Here is a 6,573-nt window from a genome sequence, read left to right as displayed (position 1 = left end):
AATTGTCCCTAAGTCATGGCCAACTCACCCACAAGATCCGATCATCAATAATCATCTAAATTTCCACGTTATCATGGAGACCCCTCAAAAAAAAAAAAAAAAAAAAAATCTTCCTTTCATCATATCATAAACAAAAACAATAACACCAACAGCGACAACAAGGAAAAGGCAACAGCATTAGCATCCGAACCACGAGAAACAAGAAGCAATAACAAAGACAACAACAACAAAAAAACAATAACACCAACAGCGACAACAAGGAAAAGGCAACAGCATTAGCATCCGAACCACGAGAAACAAGAAGCAATAACAAAGACAACAACAACAACAAAAAAACAATAACACCAACAGCCAAAACAAGGAAAAGGCAACAGCATTAGCATCCGAACCACGAGAAACAAGAAACAATAACAAATACAACAAAAAAACAATAACACCAACAACGAAAACAAGGAAAAGGCAACAGCATTAGCATCCGAACCACGAGAAACAAGAAACAATAACAAAGACAACAACAACAACAACAACAACAACAACAAAAATAACATCAGCAAAGGCAGAGGAAGCGTCAGCACTCGTAGTAAAGGCTGACTTTATGTTGGCCGCGTTTAAGTTATTGCTGATTATTGCTTCTGGTTTCCGTGTAATCGCTGAGCGTTCGTGTGTGTGTGTGTGTGCGTTATGGGTCGTGTGCATGTGCTCATATTTGCGTGTGTCTACCTGAGGTCTTGTGCGTGTATATATATGCACACACACACACACACACACACACACACACACACACACACACACACACACACACACACACACACACACACACACACACACACACACACACACACACACACACACATATAGTGTTTATTTATTTATTCATTTATTTTTGATCTACAGATAAATAGATAAACATAGATACCTATTTATATAAAATAGACAGAAAGAGATGAATGACAGACAAACACCACCAACACCGAGGAATGACAGGCAGCACCAACCCTCCCCCCACCCTACCTTTCCCTCCCCCTCCCCCTCCCCCCCCCTCCTAATACAGCAGCATCTCGGCCTTCCTTGTTTGTGATTTCTCTGCGTAATTTTTTGTGATTTCTTCGCGAAGTTCCTGGCGGCGCATCTGTATTCACAAGAATGTCTTCTGGCTCGGGTACGTCTGGAGCGCGATGGTGAGGTGAGGGTGAGGGTGAAGTGGGAGTGATGGTTGAAGTGGGAGTGAGGGTGAGGTGGTGGTGAAGTGGGAGTGAGGGTGAGGTGGTGGTGAGGGTGAGGTGAGGGTAATGTGGTGGTAAAGTGGGAGTGAGGGTGAGGTGGTGGGGGGGAAATGGTGAAGTGGGACTGAGGGTGAGGTGGCGCTGGGGAAATGGTGAAGTGGGAGTGATGGTTGAAGTGGGAGTGAGGGTGAGGTGAGGGTAAAGTGGTGGTGAAGTGGGAGTGATGGTGAGGTGGGAGTGAGGATGAAGTGGGAGGGATGGTGAAGTGGGAGTGATGGTTGAAGTGGGAGTGAGGGTGAGGTGGTGGTGAAGTGGGAGTGATGGTTGAAGTGGGAGTGAGGGTGAGGTGGTGGTGGGGAAATGGTGAAGTGGGAGTGAGGGTTGAAGTGGAAGTGATGGTTGAAGTGGGAGTGAGGGACAAGTGAGGGTGAGGTGGTGGTGAAGTGGGAGTGATGGTTGAAATGGAAGTGATGGTTGAAGTGGGAGTGAGGGTGAGGTGAAGTGGGAGTGATGGTTGAAGTGGAAGTGATGGTTGAAGTGGAAGTGATGGTTGAAGTGGGAGTGAGGGTGAGGTGGTGGTGAAGTGGGAGTGATGGTTGAGTGGAGTGATGGTTGAAGTGGAAGTGATGGTTGAAGTGGGAGTGAGGGTGAGGTGGTGGTGAAGTGGGAGTGATGGTGAAGTGGGAGTGATGGTTGAGTGGTGGTGGGGAGATGGTGGTGAAGTGGGAGTGATGGTGAAGTGGGAGTGATGGTGAGGTGGGAGTGATGGTGAAGTGGGAGTGATGGTGAGGTGGGAGTGATGGTGAAGTGGGAGTGATGGTTGAAGTGGGAGTGAGGGTGAGGTGGTGGTGGGGAGATGGTGGTGAGTGGGAGTGATGGTGAAGTGGGAGTGATGGTGAGGTGGGAGTGATGGTGAAGTGGGAGTGATGGTTGAAGTGGGAGTGATGGTTGAGTGGGAGTGATGGTTGAAGTGGGAGTGATGGTGAAGTGGGAGTGATGGTTGAAGTGGGAGTGTGGGTGAGGTGAGGGTGAGGTGGTGGTGAGTGGGAGTGATGGTTGAGTGGGAGTGAGGGTGAGGTGAGGGTGGGGAGATGGTGAAGTGGGAGTGAGGGTGAGGTGGTGGTGGGGAATGGTGAAGTGGGAGTGATGGTGAGTGGGAGTGGGGTGAGGTGGGGTGAGGTGGTGGTGGGGGATGGTGAGTGGGTGTGATGGTTGAGTGGGAGTGGGGTGAGGTGTGGGTGTGGTGGTGGTGAGTGGGAGTGTTGGTTGAAGTGGGAGTGAGGGTGAGGTGAGGGTGAGGTGGTGGTGAAGTGGGGAGTGATGGTTGAGTGGGAGTGAGGGTGAGGTGAGGGTGAGGTGGTGGTGAGTGGGGAGTGAGGGTGAGGTGAGTGTGAGGTGGTGGTGATGTGGGAGTGATGGTTGAGTGGGGTGTGGGTGAGGTGTGGGTGAGGTGGGTGGTGGTGAGTGGGGTGAGGGTGAGGTGAGGGTGAGGTGGTGGTGAGTGGGAGTGATGGTGAAGTGGGAGTGATAGTGAAGTGGGAGTGATGGTGAAGTGGGAGTGATGGTGAAGTGGGAGTGATGGTGAAGTGGGAGTGATGGTGAAGTGGTAGTGTTGGTGAAGTGGGAGTGATGATGAAGTGGGATTGATGGTGAAGTGGGAGTGATGGTAAAGTGGGAGTGATAGTGAATTCGGAATGATGCTGAAATTGGAGTAATGGTGAAGTAGGATTGAAATGGGAGTGACGGTGAAGTGGGAGTGACGGTGAAGTGGGAGTGATTGCGAATTAGGAGTGATGGTGAAGTGGGATTGATGGTGAAGTGGGAGTGAAGGTGAAGTGGGAATGAGGATGAAGTGGGAGTAATGGTGAAGTAGGAATGATAGTGAAGTGGGGATGACGGTGAAGTGGGGATGATGAAGTTGGAGTGATGGTGAAGTGGGAGTGATGGTGAAGTGGGAGGGAAGGTAAAGTGGGTATGGTGAAGTGAGAGTGATGGTGAAGTGGGGATGATGATGAAGTAGGAGTAATGGTGATGTAGAAGTGATGTTGAAGTGGGAATGATGGTGAAGGAGTTATTTTGAAGTGAGAGTGATTGTGAACTAGAAGGATGAAATAGGAGTGATGATGAAGTTGAAATGATGGTGAAGAGGGAGGGAGTGATGGTGAAGTGGGAATGATAGTGAAGTGGGGATGATGATGAAGTAAGAGTGATGGTGAGGTGGGAGTGATGGTGAAGTGGGAGTGATGATGAAGTCGGAGTGATTGTGAAATAGAAATGATGGTGAAGTGGATGGTGAGGTGGGAGTGATTGTGAAGTTGGAGTGATAGTGAAGTGGGAGTGATAAAGTGGGAGTGATGGTGAACGGGAGTGATGGTGAAGTAAGAATGATGGCGAAGTGGATTGATGGTGAGGTGGGAGTGATGGTTGAAGTGGGAGTGAGGGCGAAGTGGTGGTGGGGAAATGGTGAAGTGGGAGTGATGGTTGAAGTGGGAGTGAGGGTGAGGTGAGGGTAAGGTGGTGGTGAAGTGGGAGCGATGGTTGAAGTGGGAGTGAGGGTGAGGTGAGGGTGAGGTGGTGGTGAAGTGGGAGTGATGGTGAAGTGGGAGTGATGGTGAAGTGGTAGTGTTGGTGAAGTGGGAGTGATGGTGAAGTGGGATTGATGGTGAAGTGGGAGTGATGGTAAAGTGGGAGTGATAGTGAATTCGGAATGATGGTGAAATTGGAGTAATGGTGAAGTAGGAATGAAATGGGAGTGACGGTGAAGTGGGGATGATGATGAAGTAGGAGTGATGGTGATGTAGAAGTGATGTTGAAGCGGGAATGATGGTGAAGGAGTTATTTTGAAGTGAGAGTGATTGTGAACTAGAAGGATGAAATAGGAGTGATGATGAAGTTGAAATGATGGTGAAGAGGGAGGGAGTGATGGTGAAGTGGGAATGATAGTGAAGTGGGGATGATGAAGTAGGAGTGATGGTGAGGTGGGAGTGATTGTGAAATAGAAATGATGGTGAAGTGGATGGTGAGGTGGGAGTGATTGTGAAGTTGGAGTGATATTGAAGTGGGAGTGATGGTGAAGCGGGAGTGATGGTGAAGTAAGAATGATGGCGAAGTGGATTGATGGTGAGGTGGGAGTGATAAAGTATGATTGTGAAGTAGAGCTACTTATATATTAGAGACGATGGTGAGATGCGAGTGATGGTGAGTTTAATTAATTGAGGTGATGGTAGATTTAATTAAGGAACGGTGAAGAAGATGGTGAAATCGGATGACTGCGACGCATAAGTAATGGTGAGTGAGGCTGTGTAAAAGTGAAGTAAATTAAGGAGGCGAAGGCATAATATATAGACGGGGGAACTAGAGGCTAAGTTGACGACAAACGTGATTTTACGAATCCAAAATATAATGTTATACAATTACAATTACATACAATATACAATTATACAATATACAATATACAATTACGTCCGGTTTGTTAAAATTGTACGAGACTCGACGCAAAGAATATTCGTATACTTGACATGCATGAATAAAGAAATAAATACATATTTATCGGTCTAGACATGGATATCAACCGGGCAAATAGATAATTAAATATATATCTATGTATATCATATTGACAGATATTCATTTATTTCTACGTATATGCATGTCTATATTTCTGAAAATTAATTGAGTTGGGCCTCGCACAATTTTAACAAACCGGCCGTTAGTGATGCTAAACCGGACATAGCGAATATTGAAATATATATATATATATATATATATATATATATATATATATATATATATATATATATATATATATATATATATATATATATATATATATATATATATATATATATATATATATACATCAGTAGGGGCAACATTGTGCATTTGCTAACAATAGAATTCCCAGTAAAGTTAAGAAATCTATGACTGGAATTACACGGGTGACATGTAATGATAACACTAAGAATGTTCTTTTTCTTGATTCTGCTATCTTTTCATTCCCCTTTGTTATTCATTTCTTGCCCTTGAAATATCCTCATAATAGATGTTTTCTTATTCTAAACATGTTCTTAGAATTGTCATTGAAGTAATTTCCTTTTCCTTAACAAAACCTAAGAATCGTTTTCATCTTGCCTTTCGCTGTCCTGTTTTCTTGCCCTTACTTAGATTTATTTTCTTGCCCTTAGCAACCCTTAGAAACATTTTTCTTGCCCTTGCTATATCCACCAACTCCCTTTTCTTACCCTTATCGTATCTATAAGATGTTTTTCATTTTTTCTTGCCCTTAACATAGCAACAGAATATTTTTCATTCAGTTTCCTGCGCTTAACATATACATAAAACATTTTCCACTCATTTTTCTTGTCTTTATCGTATCTATAAGATGTTTTCCTATTTTTCTTGCCCTTTTCATATCCGCTGAATATTATTTATTCTTTTCCTTGCCCTTAACGTATCCATAGAATATTATAAATTCATTTTCTTGCCCTTAACATATCCATAAGACATTTTTCTTTTTTCTTGCCCTAAACATATCCATAAATTATTTTACTGTTTTTTTTTCTTGTCCTTAACATATCCATAAAATAACTTAAATTCCTTTCCCTGTCCTTGACATATCCATAAATCATTTTTTCATTCTTTTTCTTGTCCTTAACATATCCATAAAATATTTTTTGAAATTATTTTTCTTGTCCTTGACATATCCATAAAATGTTTTTTTTTATTCCTTTTCTTGTCCTTGACATATCCATAAAAGAGCTTTTATTCTTTTTCTTGCCCTTAACTTATCTTTCAATAAATTTCTTCCCCTCTTCCTTATCGTTAACATTCCCTGTCTTTTCCTCCTCCTCTTCCAACCGCCTCTTGCTCACTTCCTCTTCCCTCATCCGGCACATATTCCGGATCACAGCTCTCCCGCCTGCCTACCAAGTGAACAACTCTGAACATAACAATGAACACGCAGCTACACGAGAACCAAGCCCGGCTTAATGAAACTGGCAGGTTGTGCGTAATATCCTTCGGTATCAACCTACCCTCTCTCCCCGTCCCTAAACCCCTCCGTCTCTCCCCTCTAATGTCCCCCCCATACCCGCCAACACCTCCGTCTCCCTTCCTCCTCTCCCCTTCCGTCTTCTGCCTTCCCTCCCCTCTCTCCCCTTCCGGCTTCTGCCTTCCCTCCCCTCTCCCCTTCCGTCTTCTGCCTTCCCTCCCCTTCCGTCTTCTGCCTTCCCTCCCCTCTCTCCCCTTCCGTCTTCTGCCTTCCCTCCTCCTCTCCCCTTCCGTCTTCTGCCTTCCCTCCCCTCTCCCCTTCCGTCTTCTGCCTTCCCTCCTCCTCTCCCCTTCCGTCTTCTGC

Source organism: Penaeus vannamei, chromosome 18, assembly GCF_042767895.1.
Source record: "Penaeus vannamei isolate JL-2024 chromosome 18, ASM4276789v1, whole genome shotgun sequence".
Lineage (NCBI taxonomy): Eukaryota > Metazoa > Arthropoda > Malacostraca > Decapoda > Penaeidae > Penaeus > Penaeus vannamei.
The sequence above is the reverse complement of the archived record's forward strand: the minus strand, read 5'-3'. Positions refer to the sequence as shown.